This window comes from Heterodontus francisci, chromosome 11, assembly GCF_036365525.1.
Source record: "Heterodontus francisci isolate sHetFra1 chromosome 11, sHetFra1.hap1, whole genome shotgun sequence".
In the NCBI taxonomy this organism is placed as follows: domain Eukaryota; kingdom Metazoa; phylum Chordata; class Chondrichthyes; order Heterodontiformes; family Heterodontidae; genus Heterodontus; species Heterodontus francisci.
The window spans coordinates 32546630-32564908 of NC_090381.1; the positions used below are offsets into that span (position 1 = coordinate 32546630).

Consider the following 18279-nt stretch of genomic DNA (forward strand, 5'->3'; position numbering starts at 1 on the left):
AGATGGTGCTCTAGAATCATTGGTTAGCAAATTTGTCAAAACTGCAGGAATAAGCTGTCTAAAACGCCTTTGTAATTTTGGTCATAGCCACCCCAACCATTTCAAAATGTCCATATGGATGATTCAAAACGTGAGCAAACTTGATAGCGAACATTTGTCAGAGTGTGAATCAGTTCAGACTTCGATGTCTGAGTTATCAGTTTCAGAAGAAGAAACAATATCTTCTGTAAGTCCTGAATTGAAACCAGACAGTTGAATACCAAACTCCACACCAAAGCCTGTGCGATCAAGAAGACTTTGTAAACCAATGGTTAGACTTGATTTATAGGTATCAATTAAAGAAAAAAGTCAGTTGTTATTTCATCAAGTGTGCATATTCTCAAAGATTTGTTTGTTTTTGAAGTTGTACAATCAATGTACCTGTAAACAGTTTTTTTTAAAGGGGAAGCAGTGTATGTTATGAGCAAACCTAGTGCATGATTATATCATTAAACATGTGATATGGCCATCTTGGACTCTATCTTTCTTTGAAAATGCCTCCCAATACCGAACAATTTCTTCTTTCTGTCTCATTTGGAAGTTAGAGTTGGTCAAGCATCAACAATGGCTGTGTATTGCTAGTCAGTTTCAGAGTTTGGCATCGTTCCCTCTGTGCTTGCCACTGAGTGTAGAGGGAACTGTTGTCCCTGTATGTTGGGTTATCTGCAGACTGAATAAGAAAACTTACACTTGTATATGTATAAAAACAAGTACAGCGGTCATTTTTCACACTGGTCACCCAATGACCACCTCACCTGGCAGGTAGCACGCCCAGGAATAAGGTCACGTGCATTGTGCGCACGGTTTGGTGGCGGTTTAAATTAACGGTCTGTCGGTCAGTGCTGCGCGCGCATAGGGACTGGGTTCCCCGTTGAGCAGTGATGTGAAGTCGGTGGGAGGGGGGATGGGGAAGAAAGGCATTGGAAGAGATTGTTCACAATGTGAAAAGGAAGCAGGAAGGGCATCGGGTGCCAACTGCCGGCATTTAACAAGGCTATCTGACAACAACAACAACAAAAACAACTGACTGCCTTCGCGCTCACCCCCACCCACAATAAAGGCTCACATTATGCTTGCAGAGATGTGCGGTGTTGGACTCTGGTGCTCTGTGAGGAGTTTGTGTATGACAGACTGGTAAGTGAAAACGTGTTTATCCCGTCAGGGAAATTTGGACTCTTCTGTCCTACAGAGGAGCGCACACAAAAGAAAGGGAAGTGAGTAACTTCTGACCCTGGTGAGTGACCTTTGATTCCCCCCATGAGTCCCCATATTTAAATATGATTACAATATAAAGATACCGAACATTTACCCGTATTGGATGGGCAGTGAGTACAGCGATTGCACTGCCCACTTCATACCAGTAGCATAAGGCCTGAACAGTCGGGCTTATCTGCACTGGGTTGGCAAACGACCAATGATTCAGTGAGAGTTAGTGGGCATCTGGCTGACTTGAAGCAGAGAGAAATCTGGTGGCTCAACTAAAAAGAAGTTTTGGGGTGGGGTGCCACTGAGTGACCAAAAGTGGGTAACATTATTTCTGTGCGGGCCTCCTCTTTCTGTTTTGTGAATGGACTCCTGTGGTCCCTTTAAGAACCATTGGTTGGGTTGCCCATGGCTTAGTACCAATAGGTGAATGTGCGCAGTTACACTCCCTGCCATTGGTACTGCACATTGCAAACAGGCTCCTACAAATAGTGTAGCCCCTCATGTTGGCTACTGCCTCTTTTGGGTGGGGTTGCTGGTGTCACATTTGCAGGCTTGCCTGGGTCTTATACTGCCAAGTGGTGAATAATTTTAACCAAAACTGCTGGCCTGTCAATGTTCCAGCATAAATAGGCTGGCTAGCAGTTGAAAATTGCCCTCATATACAAAAGAAACACTATTTTGTCCTTATTTTGCAGTAACAAAATAGGTAACCATTTTCTAAATATTATTCTTTAACCTTCTTCTCATTCCAATAGAGCTGATTTAATTAATATTAATGGATAGTGGTGAATCTATAAAAATATATTTTAAGCATTGTTACACTCAGTGGATAAATACATTGCCTACAGTAGAATTGAAAGAAAGGACGAGCATCTTTTACCATGCCAAACTGCTTCATAGCCACTGAATTAGTTTTGAAGCGTTGTCAAAAAAACAGCAAACAGTTCCATGAACAGCAATGAGATAAATTAATAATCAGCTTTTTGTGGTTTTAAGTGAGGGAAGCCACCAGGCATAGGATCTTTTGCACCAAGCTTACCAGACAATGTCCCAGACACTGCCATCACCATCCTGTCCCACCAGCAAAACAGACCCAGCAGAGGTGGTGGCACAGTGGTATACAGTCGGGAGGGAGTTGCCCTGGGAGTCCTTAACATCGACTGATGAAGTCTCATGGCATCAGGTCAAACATGGACAAAGAAACTTCCTGCGGATTACCACCTACCACCCTCCCTCAGCTGATGAATCAGTACTCCTCCATGTTGATCACCACTTGGAGAAAGCACTGATGGTGGCAAGAGTGCAGAATGTACTCTGGGCGGGCACTTAAATGTCCATCACCAAGAGTGGCTCGGTAGCATCACTACTGACCGAGCTGGCCGAGTCCTAAAGGACATAGCTGCTAGACTGGGTCTGCGACAGGTGGTGAGGGAACCAACAAGAGGGAAAAACATACTTGACCTCTTCCTCCCCAATCAGCCTGCCGCAGATGCATCTGTCCATGACAGTATTGGTAAAAGTGACCACTGCACAGTCCTTGTGGAGATGAAGTCCCGCTTTTACATCGAGGATACCGTCCATTGTGTTGTGTGGCACAACCACATGCTAAATGGGATAGATTTCGAACAGATCTAGCAATGCAAAACTGGGCGTCCATGAGGTGCTGTGGGCCATCAGCAGCAGCAGAATTGTACTCAACCACAATCTGTAACCTCGGGGTCTGGCATATTCCCCACTCTACCATTACCGTCAAACCAGGAGACCAACCCTGGTTCAATGAAGAGTGCAGGAGGGCATGCCGGGAGCAGCACCAGGCATACCTCAAAATGAGGTGTCAACTTGCTGAAGCTATAACACAGGATCACTTGTGTGCCAAACTGCATAAGCAGCATGCGATAGACAGAGCTAAGCGATCCCATAACCAACGGTTCAGATCTAAGCTCTACAGTCCTGCCACATCCAGCTGTGAATGGTGGTGGGCAATTAAACCACTAATTGGAGGAGGTGGCTCCATAAATATTCCCATCCTCAATGATGGGGGAGCCCAGCACGACAGTGCGAAAGATAAGGCTGAAGTATTTGCAACAATCTTCAGCCAGAAGTGCCAAGTGGATGATCTATCTCGGCCTCCTCCTGAAGTCCCCAGCATCCACAGATGCCAGACTTCAGCCAATTCAATTCATTCCGCGTGATATCAAGAAATGACTGAAGGCACTGGATACTGCAAAGACTATGGGCCCTGACAATATTCCGGCAATAGTACTGAAGACCTGTGCTCCAGAACTTGCTGCACTTCTAGCCAAGCTATTCCAGTACAGCTACAACACTGGCATCTACCCAGCAATGTGGAAAATTGCCCAGGTATGTCCTGCACACAAAAAGCAGGACAAGTTCAACCTGGCCAATTACCGCCCCATCAGTCTATTCTCAATCATCATTAAAGTGATGGAAGGTGTCATCAACAGTGCCATCAAGTGGCACTTGCTTCGCAATAACCTGCTCCGTCACGCTCAGTTTGGGTTCCACCAGGGCCCCTCAGCTCCTGACCTCATTACAGCCTTGGTTCAAACATGGACAAAAGAGCTGAACTCAAGAGGTGAGGTGAGAGTGACTGCACTTGACGTCAAAGCGGCATTTGACCGAATATGGCATCAAGGAGCCCTAGCATGACTGGAGTCAATGGGAATCCGGGAGAAAACTCTCTACTGGTTGGAGTCATGCCTCGAGCAAATAAAGATGGTTGTGGTTGTTGGAGGCCAATCATCCCAGTCCCAGGACATCACTGCAGGAGTTCTTCAGGGTAGTGTCCTAGGCCCAACCATCTTCAGCTGCTTCATCAATGACCTTCCCTCCATCATAAGGTCCGAAGTGGGGATGTTCACTGATGATTGCACAATGTTCAGCACCATTCGCGCTCCTCAGATACTGAAGTAGTCTTGTCCATATGCAGCAAGACCTGGACAACCTTCAGGCTTGGACTGATAAGTGGAAAGTTACATTCACACCACACAAGTGGCAGGCAATGACCATCTCCAACAAGAGAGAATCGAACCATTTCCCCTTGACATTCAGTGGCAGAACTCTTGGTGACTTGGGGGAAAAATAGTTACAGAGAAGCCACATGCCAAGGTTTATGGAGGTCAGGGGGTCGACTCTTTGTTTGGGGTTTGGTCATTGTTTAAGTTAGTTAGAGTGTGAACTGTTTGAAGACAACTGGTGTTTTCGTGCCAAGGGAAAAAGAAATCACTCAGCTCACCACCTTCTCTCTCTTTTTGAAGAAATCCTGCAGAACCATGTGGGAGAACAAAAATCCCTGGTGCCACATAGCTCCTGAGGAGCTGAAAAAAAATCCTGCTATTCAAGTGTGCGGTGGCAGAAAAATCTTGATAGCACATTTCTCCTAGAAAGCCGACTAGAGTAAATCTCGACATCTCCAGAATAGACTGCTTCTGAAACGAACCCAGTGACCTGTCTTCGTGTATCCAGATGCCAGACCAAAAAAGGGACAACTAACTTCCTTCCATACCTTCTTTCTTTTTTCGTCAAGAATTAGCAAGTATTTGGCCAAAATAGTCTTTTTTTGTAATAGACCTGTGCAGAGTGAATTTCTATATTTTTTCGTGTGTGTGTGTTTTTAATCAGTGTGTTAATGCTTTGCTTCATTACTGGTTAAGTCTTGTTTTATAATAAACTGATAATTTTGTTGTTTATTAAAGAAACCTAGTTGATGTATTTTATTCTGTGATTTAAAAAATAGAGTATATGATTGGCTGTATCGGTAACCGAGTAAACTTTTAAATAGATGTTGTGACCTGTGCAGAAGTTGAACTAGAACAAACAGTGCACTCCTCCCACCTTGGTCGTAACACTGGATGTGTCTGAATTTCTGTCTGTATGCTTTCGGTGCTAGCTCATGCATTTAGAATTACAGTTTTAGTTGTTTCATAATCAGAGGACTTTCAAAGCTTCATGAACCCTACCCATGACTCACCCTGTAGGAGGAGAGTCCAAAATTCTTTTAGCCATTTTAGCTTGGTAGCTATTTTCTCAAATGAGATAAAATGTGACCTCAACCTCCTCGTCAAATTTTGACATTAGTCATAAGTATCTCAGTATATCAAAGTTTTGCTCTGAATTGGGGATAAGGTTTGAATGGCTGCAGCATGCACACCTTGTGCTTGTAGCTTTTCTAGCTCAACCTTTCTGGCTGCTTCCTCTCTTTGCATCTCTCTTTCCTTCTGAAACTGCATCTCTCTTTCCTTCTGAAACTGCATCAACTCCTTTTTGAACTGCAGCAGCTATCTTTCCTGCTGAAACTCTCTTCCTTTTTCATCTGCAACTGAATTCTAGCTAGAATTAGTTTTTCAGACTCTGATTCCATGCTATCTTTTCCTGGTTCAGGAGTAAATTTAAAATGTTTAACCAATCCCTTCCCCAGTTCAGGTTTCTTTTTGTTTGAAAGTGATTCACACCTCTGTAACTAAGTGTCATGTCGGCCCCTACCTGCCAAGAATGAGGCACATTAATTTCATCACATTGTCATCAAATTTCAAATTGGTGCTGGGAAGAAGAGAAGGCCTGTAACAAGGGGTTGCCAGGCCCCTGGCTGGCAAGACAATTTTTGCATATTAACAGACAGTGTTTGGGAACAAAGGGGCTACCCCCTGCTCCAATACAATCCACAAACAGACGTCGTCAAGCCAGTTAGTCACATGCCTAGCCTGCTTGGCAGTTTGTTTGTTTTTTCTGAATTGTACAGTTTTGAACTGAGAGCCTGGAAAGCAGACTGCTCCTCGACTGAATAAGACCTGTCTGCCTGCTCCCATCTCTTTCTCACGGAAATCCAAAACCCACTGAAGACACAGGAATCCCAAGAGAGAAAATTCTGCTACAGTGAACAAGGTTTAAGAAGAATACTGGCCCCCAATGAAAAGCCAAAGCTACCTACAATCAAGGAGTCTACAGCAAGCTCGAAGCACAGGAACAAAAACTCTTCAGATATTGCCTCAAACTTCTCCACTTAATTTTCCTTCTCTTTTCAGTCCCTATTTGCATGTGTGTATCGCATGTGCATGCTAGCATGGACGCGCCGTGTATTCGTAGGTGTTAACCGAATTAGAGTTTAAGTTTAATAAAATTTCACTTTTCTTTAAATCTGAGAAAGCCTGTTGTGATGGTTTCTTTGCCTTATAATTGGAAAGCGGTGACCAATGATTCACCAAGGGGGAGCTAAAAACACAGTGTGTTAAAAAATAAAACCCTGTTTCAGTATGACTAGGTAAAGGCTGAAAGGGAACCCTAGACCTCTTTCTTACCTGGTCGTATCAGAAATTTGGGTGCTAGCATCCGGAATTGACCCACAGACAAACGAGATAAATTGGAAGTGAGAAGCCAAATTGTTGGCAATCAAAAAGGAGCAAGATTTTAATACAGGGTTTCTTGTGGTTGTGTGTGATTGAATACTAACATGTTTGCAACTGAAGCTAGTAACACTGAAAGCCAGGGTGAAGTAACTTGGGATAAGTTAAAAGTACTGTCTATGAAGGAGTTGAGAGACATGGCAAGGTAAGGAAGACTGAATTCGTAAGGCTAGTGGTCGACCATTTTTCCCTTGAATCTGAAGAAGCAGAAACAGGGTTAGAAGCAGGCCCAGATAGAGTACTGCTAGCAAAGATATAATTGCAGCAAAAGAAACTTGAATTAGAGGAGTGGGAGAAAGAAAGAGCGTTCCAGAAGGAACGTGAAGAAAATGAAAGACAGGAGAAGGAAAAGGAGAGAGAGAGAGAGAAAGAAAATTCCAGAAAGAATGCAAAGAAAGAGAGTTGAAGTGGCTTGAGTTAACTAGGGGGTGACAGAGTAACCCCAGTGAATGCATGGCCAATATGGAGGAGAGTAATTCAGGGCCGGGTACAGAATTGCTAAACTAACTCATCTAATCCCAAAATTCAATGAGGAAGATGTGGAGCATTTTTTGTATCTTTTGAGAAACTGGCAAGGCAGCTAAAATGGCCAGCTGAGACCTGGCTTTTTTTTTACTACAAAGCAAGCTAACTGGAAAAGCCCATGATGTTTATTCCTTGTTGCCAGATGAGAGTTCATCAAATTATGAACTGACCAAAAATGCTATCCTCCGAGCATATGAATTAGTCCCCGAAGCCTATCGCCAAAAGTGTAAAACCCTCAAGAAGCAAGCTAATCAAACTTATCTGGAGTTTGAAAGAAGTAAGCAGCTGGCTTTTGACCAGTGGCTGAGGGCTGTTGAAGTACAGCTCAACTATGGGAATCTCAGAAGTAATTCTGTTGGAGGAATTTAAAAACTCTCTCCTACTCTCCATAAGGACCCATGTAGAGGAACAGCGGGTTCAGAGAGCCCAGCAAGCAGCTGTTCGAGCTGATGAGTTTGCTTTAATTTATAAGTTGGTTTCCCAGGGGAGAACCTTTCCTAATCACCACCGCAAATTGGAAAAGGACAAAGGGTGGGAAGTTGATAGAAGCCCAGGCAGTCCTGGGGGAGAAAGGAAAGCAGGAGACACAGGGGGCCCACCTCCAGCCAAAAAGGAAGGTGCTGTGAGCCAGTGAGAGACCCGGAGACCTGTGTGCTTCCATTGTAATAAAGCAGGGCATTTAAATGCAACTGCTGGAAACTAAAGGGAAAACCTGTCGGGTTAATCAGGGCATACCCGCTCAGTGAAGAAGAAACCTGATGGAAAGCACAGCAGAACAAGCTGTGGCTTTAACTGCAGTAAGAGTGAGACCCAGGAAGTCTACCACTGCAAGTGCAGGAAAATTTAATAGGATTTGTGAGGTTGATCAAGGTTTTGTGTCTGAAGGGAAAGTAACCCTGTGCCCCTCGAGTGGGGCAAACAAGCCCATAGTGATTGTCAGGGACATGGGCCACTCGATCCCTTTTACTGGGAAAAGGCCTGACCTTTCCCCCAGAGAGTACAGTGAACACCAAAATTGTGGTGAATGGTATTGGAGCGCAGTATATGCCTGTACCTGTACACTGGGTGCACTTGGAGTGCACCCTAGTTTCAAGACCGTAGGGCTTGTCCCTAGTTTGCCTGTAGACGGGGTTGACCTGCTCTTAGGTAATGATCTGGCGGGGATGAAGGTGCTCGCCCCCAAGTAGTGAAAGAAAGACCGCAGAAGGTCAGAGAGACAGGGCAGTGGTGGGAGACGGACTCCTGCAGTTTTCCTGAACGTGTAGTGGATCAGGCCATGATCAAACCAGCTCCCCCAGAAGAGACTGCATTGGCATTACAGGCAGATGACCATGAGGTCTGCCTGTCCAAGACTTTCTTTGGAAAGTTAGGAGACCCAAGGTATGAATTAAATGGATTTTCCCTAGCTGAGGCTCAGCGAGCTGACCCAGTATTGTGAGAGTTAGCACAGGCTGCCCAGTCTGAAAGTGAAGCAGAGGGAGTCCCTGATTACTGCTATTTAAAGAATGAGGTACTGATCAGGAAATTGAGTTGTCCTCACAGACCTGAGAGCAAGGAGTGGACAGTAGTTCACCAGTTAGTGGTGCCACAGAGGTACCGGAGAGAAATATTAAGAAGGGCCCACGAGACTACAGTGGCTGTACAGGCCAGTATACAAAAGACCAAAGCCTGTATAAGACAGCGGTTTGACTGGCTAACACTCCATAAAGATGTGGTGGAGTACTGTAAGAGTTTCCACATGTGCCAGATTGAGGGGAAAGCCCAACCTACAGTGAAACCTGCACCCCTAAGTCCTGTACCGGTGTTTGGAGAACCCCTCAGCAGAGGGCTGGTGAACTGTAAGGGACCCCTGCTGGGAACAAAAGGGGACAGGCAGGCATAAGGCTGGCAAAAGTTTAGAAAGGGAGGAGGAAAAAGCGACAAAGTGGGCAAGTTAAAGGAATCCTGGATGACAATCCCTACTGTTCGGTCAGCCAACCCTGAAAATTTTGAAAGGTTAGACCCTACATCCTGCTATGTAAATGCAGACTCTGGAAGCACCCCACCAGAGTTGCTAACAGCACTTACAGGAACCTGCAGAGACAAAGAAAGACCTCTAGGGGGCAGAGACACTGTAAGGGTGAAGTCTCACCTAGTCGAAATGCCACAGGGGAGTGCAGTAGAGTCTGCACAGAGACCTGCAGGCAGGAGTGTCCCAGCAACAAAGGAGAGATTAACAAAAGAATCCTCCCCCACAGTCAGAGAGAAAGGAAACCACCCATCCCCTGAAGTCAAAAGCCTTTGCATGACTCGGCAAAGCACTGAAAGATAGTTCAGGATAGACTTGCCCACTATTGACTCTCTTGGAAAAAATTCCAATTTAGGGCTAATTAAATCTAACTCTCCACCCTCCCCCCCACCCCCACCCCCCTTGGCAGACCTCAACAGGAACAGACCCGAGGCAGTCATGGCAATGGGCAAACTGAAGAAAAACTTCCCCAAAGAACCACATGTTTATTGTGATGCCAAAAAGGGGCAATTAAAGCAGCACTGGCACTAAGAGAAGACTGACTGCAATAAGTTTTAGGATTTATGAATAATTGGGAATGAGTGAGAGAAATGCATATTTTTTTTCCGTATCTCATATATTCTCTCAATGCTTATAATAAAATGCACTTTTCTCAAATCGCATTTCATTCCCCTGGGTGTGGAGGTGTCATGCTGGCCCCCACCTGCCAAGAATGAGGCCCATTAATTTTACCACATGGACATCAAATTTCAAATTGGTGCTGGGAAGAAGTGAAGTGCTGTGTCAAGGGGTTGCCAGGTTCCTGGCTGGAAAGACATTTTTTGCATATTAACAGACAGTGTTTGGGAACAAAGGGGCTATCCCCTGCTCTGATACAATCCACAAACAAATGTGGTCAAACCAGTTAGTCATATGACTAACCTGCTTGACAGTCTGGGTTTTTCTTTCTGAATTGTACAGTTTTGAACTGAGAGCCTGGAAAATAGAATGCTCCTGGACTGAAGAAGACCTCCTGCCTGTCTGCCTGCTCCCATCTCTTTCTCACGGAACTCCAAAACCCACTAAAGACACATGAACCCTAAGAGAGAAAAGTCTCCTACAGTGAACAAGTTTTAAGAAGAATACTGGGCCCCAATGAAAAGCAAGAGCTACCTACAATCAAAGACTACAGCGAGCTCGAAGCACAGTAACAAAAGCACAGTAACTCTTCCGATATTGCCTCAAACTTCTCCACTTCATTTTTCTTCTCTTTTCTGTCTGTATTTGCATGTTTGTACTGCATGTGCATACGCGCCTGGACGCGTCGTGTATCCATAAGCATTCACCGAAGTAGAGTTTAAGTTTAATAAAATTTCACTTTTCTTCTTTAAACCTGAGAAAGCCTGTTGTGCTGGTTTCTTTGCCTTATAATTGTAAAGCGGTGAACAAGGGGGAGCTCAAAACACTGTGTTTAAAAATTAAACCCTGTTACAGCAAGACCAGGTGAAGGTTGAAAGGGAACCCTAGACCTCTTTCTCACCTTGTCATAACACTAAGCTTTTTATACCTTTAATACTTAATTTGTTTAACTTATCATGGGATATCTTTCCCTGCTCTACAAACTCATTGGCATTAAACGTGACTATTTCTTTTGTTTCTAGCACTGTAGAGACAAAATTGAAGAATACAAGAAAACTTGTTTATTTTTCCACAATTTTAGAGATCAATTTTCCTCCGGTTTTCCAAATCTCTCATTTGTCTGACAGTTCAGATCCTGGCTTTGAGCCCCCAATTTGTTATGGTCACGTGGGGACGTGTGGGTGGTTCCCACTGTTCAACTCCCACCTGACCACAACAAGAGTGTTTTGCTATTAGGGTTTAACCCGTTGGTGTTTCATCTGTCAAATAGACAGACAGCAACAGGTTTTATTTTAGGTTTAAAACATAAACTCAATTATTTATTGATCGATACTCCTTATAACAAATTGTTGCAACCACATCCACTCACGCATTTGCTTGTGCACAAGAAGAGACAGACAGAGAGGAAAAAAGGGGTAAGCGAATCTAGGTTGGGGGTAGGTTTTTGCGGGACTCCTGGTAACCCTGTTGAATTCTCTTGGAAGTTAAGTTCATGTTGTTTGTAGGCTGGAGGTGTTTGTAGATTTCTCTCTTGTTTGAAAGTTCAATTGAAGACGGCGGATCACTTGTAATTCATACTGTATAGGTGTAGATATAGAATTCTGCATCAGGGCACATGCCTTCTGGTTTGCTAGAACCATGTTTCTTGGGTGCTGCTTTCTAGGGTGTCTCTCTCTAGGCTGCTTTTTTTAAGGTAAATCTGTGTTACATCTTGCCCCCGGGTAGGAGATGCTTTGGTCTCTCTCTCCCATGGTGATCGCACAATAGCACAGGATGTGGCCACTTCATACCTTCTTTGTTTCAGAGAACCCATTCAATTCTGGAATATCTTAGGATGGGTGGAGTCGATACCTCTTAGCTTTGAAGATTTTTCTTTGTCCCTGTCAGACAGTTTGAATATACAAAGGCCAAACTTTTATTTCAGTGGCTATTTTGGAGCATTATTCACTTTTTTAAAAGAAAGGCCCATTTTTAAAAAGACAAAGTCAGTTTTTATAACTCCAGATTTTGTCCATAATTTTTGTATTGTCCTACTTCTTGTGTGTGTGACACTGACATTTTTTTTCAAGTTCAGTCCTTAAACTAACTGCAGCATTTCACACTGACACCCTGAATTTGTGTCAACAATCAGCGGCTGCTGAGAAAAATCAGTGCTTCCAACCTAGCCTCCTGCCATTCATCTGTAGCTGTCCCACAGTGCCCACATTCCCATCTGTGCACAGAGCTTATGTGTGTCTATTGTCATGTGTATCCTGTGCTGCTCACAAGCAGCAGCCAGCGGCCGACAAGAAAATGAAAAATAATTCTTCATGCTTTGCTCTCGACCTAGCTCAAATCATTGGATCTGTGTCCACGTTGTTATAACCAGGTGAGAAAGAGGTCTAGGGTTCCCTTTCAGACATCACCTGGTCTTAATGTAATAGGGTTTAATTTTAAACACGCCGTGTTTTTACCTCCCCCTTGGTGAATCCTTGTTCACCGCTTTCCAATTATGACAAAGAAACCAGTACAACAGGCTTTCTCAGGTTTAAAGAAGAAAAGTGAAATTTTATTAAACTTAAACTCTAATTTGGTTAACGCCTATGGATACATAGCATGCATACGCGATACATACATGCAGATAAGGACAGAAAAGAGCAGAAAAATAAAGTGGAAAAGTTTGAGGCAATATCTGAAGAGTTTTTGTTAAGGGTCTTCGAGCTCACTGTAGAGTCCTTGATTGTGGGTAGATCTAGCTTTTCGTTGGGGCCCAGTATTCTTCCTAAACCTTGTTCACTCTGGGAGACTTTTCTCTCTTGGGGTTCTTATGTCTTCAGTGGGTTTTTGGAGTTCCGTGAGAAAGAGATGGAAGCAGGCAGGATGTCTTTTTCAGTCCAGGAGCATTCTGCTTTCTGCCAGTTCAAACACTGTCTCTCCAATTTAAAACTCCCCAAGTTGGCCAGCAGGGTAGTCACATGATTGACTGGTATAACCACTTCTGGCTTTGTGGATTGTGTGTCAGGGAATGGTTCTTTGCCTACAAACATTGTCTGTTAATGTGCAAAAATGTCTTTCCGGCCAGGGGCCTGGCATCCCCTTGTAACAGGCCTTCTCTTCCCAGCAACAATTTGAAATTTAATGTCCATGTGGCGAAATTAATATGCCTCATTCTTGGCAATTGGGGGCCTGCATGACAGCGTGTTAGCATTTGCTAATTTATTTTGCCATGTTAGTGTTTGCTGAATTATTTTTATTTTGAGCATTGCTGAATTGTCTCCATATTTTAGTGATTGTTGATTTATCTTTCCTAGTTAATGTTTAATGGGTTATCTCTCTGTGTTAGCATTTATGTCACAAATGACATGGCTTCTGAGCTTGCACATGATGAAATGGTACCCAGTAGTGTGTAAGTACTTCAAATCTCTAGGAGGAGATATATTATGGAAACTGTTATTTTGGAAATTGGAAGTCTAAGGGTATTATGAATTTCCTTGGGCTGCCTTTCACTCGGCCACTGTATGTTTGTATTTATCGGGGGTTGGCGGCAATGTGGAGCTGAGGTTACAATCAGATCAGCCATGATTTTGTTGAATGGCAGAGCAGACTCGCGGGGCCGAGTGTTCTATTCCTGCTCCTTATTCGTATGTTCGTATAACTTCCAAGGAGTTTGCGCCTGTCAATGGGAATTCCATTGAAATTATGACTGAAGCTCTCTAAGCATTGTAAAATATTTTGGGGTTTGGGCAAGATGTGTAGCAGAAATTGTTGTAAAATGTACCATGAAGAATGGTCAATAGGAGGGTAAAACATGTCTACTAACACTTGACTGTTTGAGATGAAGTGGGTGTGGCAAAGTTCAGTGGAGAACAGTGCCAGGTACCACTGACACCTTTTGTTTTACCTGTTATGAAGATGTGAGCAATGCTGGAAATGCCACATTTATTACGCAACCCCAATTGCCTAGAGAATGTGGTGGTGGACCGTCCCTTTTAAAATTGTGCGGCTTGCTAGGCCACTTCAAATACCATTTAAGAATAAGTCACATAATGCGGGATTGGTTTCATGCATAGGCCAGACCAGCTGAAGATGGCAGGTTTCCTCATGTCATTTAGTGAAGCAGTTAGAGATTTTATGTCTATCTGGCAGCTTTCATGCTCATTTTTTTTCTGATGCCAGCACACATGACCAGATTTATAGAAGACATTTGAATTCTGCTAGCATATCTCTGGAGTTTCCTCATGAGGCTAGTGAGTAGGATCTGTCTGAGGTGCACATACTATCGGTGTTTCAGAGCATGGTTGTAATTTCTATTAAAAGGAAGTGAGCCCAAAAATTAGAGAGGAGTGTCATTGATAGCAGTGCCTCAGCTACTTGAATGGAGGCTAAGAAGATGTTAGATCCTGGCTATTGAGCGTAGCAACAATGATATCAAGGATCCAATCATGGAAAGACATCTGTTTGCAGGGCTTGAGAACTGGGAAGGCACTGAAAAAAACTCTGAAGGTGTGCAGCAGATGGCAGGAATGATAGCAGTGTCCAAAGGCCATCTTTGCAGCATTTTCATAGTAGGTATCTCTGTATAGTGGAGCATTCTAGAGCAAATGGAGCCCCAGGAGCCTATGCACACTTTCCATATAATTCTGTGGGTATACTGAGGCATGAACTGGGAGGTGGTGGGTTATCTGCAGGGGATTCTGGATTTCTTGCAGTGCTGCCCAATGAGCCTGGGATGCCTTCCATACCTCTTCCTCTTGATCCTCCAACAAATAAGTGATCAAGGGAGGAATCTCCACGGGGGAGGGGAATAATTTGCATCTTTCCCTTCAGTTTAGAGAAAATTACTCGCCTACGCTTGAAGAGCAAACCTCTGCTGCTTCAGGATTTTATGGTGCCCTCCAACTTTGCCATCAGCTTTCCATCGTGCAGCTGACTCTGTACACCATCTGGATCTTCTTTCCATAAAACATTTCTCCATCAGTGCCTTGTCCAATACACTCCAGGGATAGGTACCAACATGTTGCACCATGAACATTGGACAAAATTATTTCAGACAAGGACATGAAGGCAATAAATTCATATAAAAAGTGGATAGCCAACCTAATGCCAACAAAACAAAGTCTGATTTAAAACACATTGCACCCTGTTTAGTGAGATACCAAGCATTGTTTTTGATTGCACAAGCAGTCAGTGTCTGCCTGCACACTTGATATTGCAATGCTGAGAATTTTGATGGATGTCCACCCATCAGGAGTGATTTTAATCGCTTTCTCTTCCATCTCTCCCACTCTGTGTCCCTTTCTTTCTCCCCCTCTGTGGCCCCCTCTCTCTCTTCCCCTCCTACCCCCCCCCACCCTGCGCTGTGGTGTCCCTCTCGCTGTGTGTGTCTCTCTCTCTCGTGCGCGCTCCCTCAATCTCACTCTGTCTCTCTGTGTGTGTCTCTCTCTCTCTCTCTCTCTCTCTAACACTCTGTGGCCCCGTCTCGCGCTCTCCGCTCTGTGGTACGCTCTCTCTCTCTCTCCTTCTCCGTGTCTCTTCTCTGTGCCGATCTCTCTCTCTCTCTCTCTCTCTCTCGTTCTCTCTCCTCCCTCCCGCACTATGGCCCTTACACTCTCCCTCTCTCTGTCTCTGTCTCCATCTCCCCCTCCGCCCCTGCTCTGTGGCTGCGCCTCTCTCTGCCTCCTCCCCCTCTCTCTGCCTCCTCCCCCTCTCTCTGCCTCCTCCCCCTCTCTCTGCCTCCTCCCCCTCTCTCTGCCTCCTCCCCCTCTCTCTGCCTCCTCCCCCTCTCTCTGCCTCCTCCCCCTCTCTCTCATTCCCTCCTCCCCCTCTCTCTCATTCCCTCCTCCCCCTCTCTCTCATTCCCTCCTCCCCCTCTCTCTCATTCCCTCCTCCCCCCCTCTCTCATTGCCTCCTCCCCCCCTCTCTCATTCCCTCCTCCCCCCCTCTCTCTGCCTCCTCCCCCTCTCTCTCTGCCTCCTCCCCCTCTCTCTCATTCCCTCCTCCCCCTCTCTCTCATTCCCTCCTCCCCCCTCCTTCATTCCCTCCTCCCCCCCTCTCTCATTCCCTCCTCCCCCCCTCTCTCATTCCCTCCTCCCCCCCCTCTCTCATTCCCTCCTCCCCCCCCTCTCTCATTCCCTCCTCCCCCCCTCTCTCATTCCCTCCTCCCCCCCCTCTCTCATTCCTCCTCCCCCCCCTCTCTCATTCCCTCCTCCCCCCCCTCTCTCATTCCCATCCTCCCCCCCTCTCTCATTCCTCCTCCCCCCCCCTCTCTCATTCCCTCCTCCCCCCCCTCTCTCATTCCCTCCTCCCCCCCCTCTCCATCCTCCTCCCCCCCTCTCTCATTCCCTCCTCCCCCCCTCTCTCATTCCCTCCTCCCCCCCCTCTCTCATTCCCTCCTCCCCCCCTCTCTCATTCCCTCCTCCCCCCCTCTCTCATTCCCTCCTCCCCCTCCTTCCCTCCCCCCCTCTCTCATTCCCTCCTTCCCCCCCTCTCTCATTCCCTCCTCCCCCCCTCTCTCATTCCCTCCTCCCCCCCCTCTCTCATTCCCTCCTCCCCCCCCTCTCTCATTCCCCTCCTCCCCCCCTCTCTCATTCCTCCTTCCCCCCTCTCATTCCCTCCTCCCCCCCTCTCTCATTCCCTGCCTCCCCCCCTCTCTCATTCCCTCCTCCCCCCCCTCTCTCATTCCCTCCTCCCCCCCTCTCTCATTCCCTCCCCCCCCCTCTCTCATTCCCTCCTCCCCCCTCTCTCATTCCCTCCTCCCCCCTCTCTCATTCCCTCCTCCCCCCCTCTCTCATTCCCTCCTCCCCCCCTCTCTCATTCCCTCCTCCCCCCCTCTCTCATTCCCTCCTCCCCCCCTCTCTCATTCCCTCCTCCCCCCCTCTCTCATTCCCTCCTCCCCCCCTCTCTCATTCCCTCCTCCCCCCCTCTCTCATTCCCTCCTCCCCCCCTCTCTCATTCCCTCCTCCCCCCCTCTCTCATTCCCTCCTCCCCCCCTCTCTCATTCCCTCCTCCCCCCTCTCTCATTCCCTCCTCCCCCCCTCTCTCATTCCCTCCTCCCCCCCTCTCTCATTCCCTCCTCCCCCCCTCTCTCATTCCCTCCTCCCCCTCTCTCATTCCCTCCTCCCCCCCTCTCTCATTCCCTCCTCCCCCCTCTCTCATTCCCTCCTCCCCCCCTCTCTCATTCCCTCCTCCCCCCCTCTCTCATTCCCTCCTCCCCCCCTCTCTCATTCCCTCCTCCCCCCCTCTCTCATTCCCTCCTCCCCCCCTCTCTCATTCCCTCCTCCCCCCCTCTCTCATTCCCTCCTCCCCCCCTCTCTCATTCCCTCCTCCCCCCCTCTCTCATTCCCTCCTCCCCCCCTCTCTCATTCCCTCCTCCCCCCCCTCTCTCATTCCCTCCTCCCCCCCTCTCTCATTCCCTCCTCCCCCCCTCTCTCATTCCCTCCTCCCCCCCTCTCTCATTCCCTCCTCCCCCCCTCTCTCATTCCCTCCTCCCCCCCTCTCTCATTCCCTCCTCCCCCCCTCTCTCATTCCCCTCCTCCCCCCCTCTCTCATTCCCTCCTCCCCCCCTCTCTCATTCCCTCCTCCCCCCCTCTCTCATTCCCTCCTCCCCCCCTCTCTCATTCCCTCCTCCCCCCCTCTCTCATTCCCTCCTCCCCCCCTCTCTCATTCCCTCCTCCCCCCCTCTCTCATTCCCTCCTCCCCCCCTCTCTCATTCCCTCCTCCCCCCCTCTCTCATTCCCTCCTCCCCCCCTCTCTCATTCCCTCCTCCCCCCCTCTCTCATTCCCTCCTCCCCCCCTCTCTCATTCCCTCCTCCCCCCCTCTCTCATTCCCTCCTCCCCCCCTCTCTCATTCCCTCCTCCCCCCCTCTCTCATTCCCTCCTCCCCCCCTCTCTCATTCCCTCCTCCCCCCCCCTCTCTCATTCCCTCCTTCCCCCTCTCTCCTTCCCCCTCTCTCCTCCCCCCTCTCTCCTCCCCCCTCTCTCCTCCCCCCCTCTCTCCTCCCCCCTCTCCTCCCCCCTCTCCTTCCCCCCTCTCTCCTTCCCCCCTCTCTCCTTCCCCCTCTCTCCTTCCCCCTCTCTCCTTCCCCCTCTCTCCTTCCCCCTCTCTCCTTCCCCCTCTCTCCTTCCCCCTCTCTCCTTCCCCCTCTCTCCTTCCCCCTCTCTCCTTCCCCCTCTCTCCTTCCCCCTCTCTCCTTCCCCCTCTCTCCTTCCCCCTCTCTCCTTCCCCCTCTCTCCTTCCCCCTCTCTCCTTCCCCCTCTCTCCTTCCCCCTCTCTCCTTCCCCCCTCTCTCCTTCCCCCTCTCTCCTTCCCCCTCTCTCCTTCCCCCTCTCCTCCTTCCCCCTCTCTCCTTCCCCCTCTCTCTCCTTCCCCCCTCTCTCCTTCCCCCTCTCTCCTTCCCCCTCTCTCCTTCCCCCTCTCTCCTTCCCCCTCTCTCTCCTTCCCCCTCTCTCCTTCCCCCTCTCTCCTTCCCCTCTCTCCTTCCCCCT

General features: G+C 47.5%; 1 protein-coding gene across 5 annotated transcripts in view; it reads left to right on the top strand.

The window, feature by feature from the left end:
- Nucleotides 1-900: 900 nt before the first annotated feature.
- Nucleotides 901-18279, top strand: part of LOC137374833 (inner ear-specific collagen) — a 142278-nt gene continuing 124899 nt past the window's right edge. For all 5 annotated transcript variants that reach the window (XM_068041373.1, XM_068041374.1, XM_068041376.1 and 2 more), the window contains exon 1: nt 901-1173. The gene's annotated coding sequence lies outside the window, so the exon portion shown is untranslated. The remainder of the gene's footprint in view (nt 1174-18279) is intronic.